The sequence below is a fragment of the Choloepus didactylus genome, chromosome 21, assembly GCF_015220235.1.
Source record: "Choloepus didactylus isolate mChoDid1 chromosome 21, mChoDid1.pri, whole genome shotgun sequence".
In the NCBI taxonomy this organism is placed as follows: Eukaryota; Metazoa; Chordata; class Mammalia; order Pilosa; family Megalonychidae; genus Choloepus; species Choloepus didactylus.
In genome coordinates, this window is record NC_051327.1 from 19,842,220 (window position 1) to 19,843,937 (window position 1,718).

Below are 1,718 nucleotides of genomic sequence, written 5' to 3' on the forward strand. Positions count from 1 at the left end.
CTCTCTGTCCTCTAGCTGGTACGCCATGGATACAGACATAGTTGCAGAAATGTGCAGCACAGCAGGATAACTTAAGACTTAGTTTTTTTGTTTGTTTGTTTGTTTGTTTTTTTATCTTCATACCACGCAGTCACACAAAACAAACCGTACCTTCGACTGTCCACAGTACCATTACATAGTTGTACATTCATCACCCAAATCAATCCCTGGCACCTTCATTAGCACACACACAAAAATAACAAGAATAATAATTAGAGTGAAAAAGAGCAATCAAAGCAAAAAAGAACACTGGGTACCTTTGTCTGTTTGTTTCCTTCCCCTATTTTTCTACTCATCCATCCATAAACTAGACAAAGTGGAGTGTGGTCCTTATGGCTTTCCCAATCCCATTGTCACTCCTCATAAGATACATTTCCACACAACTGTCTTCGAGATTCATGGGTTCTGGGTTGTAGTTTGATAGTTTCAGGTATCCACCACCAGCTACCCCAATTCTTTGGAACCTAAAAAGGGTTGTCTAAAGTGTGAGTAAGAGTGCCCACCAGAGTGGCCTCTTGGCTCCTTTTGGAATCTCTCTGCTACTGAAGCTTATTTCATTTCCTTTCACATCCCCCTTTTGGTCAAGAAGATGTTCTCCATCCCATGATGCCGGGTCTACATTCCTCCCCGGGAGTCATATTCCACGTTGCCAGGGAAATTCACTCCCCTGGGTGTCTGATCCCACATAGGGGGGAGGGCAGTGATTTCACCTTTCAAGTTGGCTTAGCCAGAGAGAGAGGGCCACATCTGAGCAACAAAGAGGCATTCGGGAGGAGGCTCTTAGGCACAGTTATAGGGAGGCCTAGCCTCTCCTTTGCAGCAACCGTCTTCCCAAGGGTAAAACTTATGGTAGAGGGCTCAACCCATCAAACCACCAGTCCCCTATGTCTGTGGTCATGTTAGCAACCATGGAGGTGGGGTAGGCGAATACCCCTGCATTCTCCACAGGCTCCTCAAGGGGGCACTGCATCTTTTTTTTTTTCCTTGTTTTTCTTTTCTTTTTTTTTTTTTAACTTTCCCTTCTTTTTTAAATCAACTGTATGAAAAAAAAGTTAAAAAGAAAACAAACGTACAATAAAAGAACATTTCAAAGAGACCGTAACAGGGGAGTAAGAAAAAGACAACTAACCTAAGATAACTGCTTAACTTCCAACATGTTCCTACTTTACCCCAAGAAAGTTACATAATATAGCAACATTTCTGTGAACTAAGACTTAGTTTTATGGCCAGTGGACTGAAGAGGGGGAGGCCCAGGAAACTGGAAAATGCTGGGATGATTGTGGAGAGGAAGAAGCTCAAAAAAGTGAACCCCACAGAGTTGTCAATGAATTCCTGGGCCCACCCCAAGTGACACATGATGAATTTAACCCTAAATAGCATACCAAAGACTTTGAGAACTGAACCACACATCGAGTTGTCAGGTCCTACACCACCACCCAAGTCCCAGACTGGCCACTGGGTGGATCTCACATGGGACCCTTGGGAATAGCACCACAGAAACTTTGAAATTGAACTGTCATTGGAACCACAACCCACAGAAGGCGGACCAGAACTTGCAACTTGAATCCAACTGGGTCAATTGCCTGCTAAGAGAAACATCAACATTCCCCATTGGATTTAAACAAGACCCAGAGTGTCATAACAATATTCAAAATGTTCAGGATAAAATCCATTTGAAA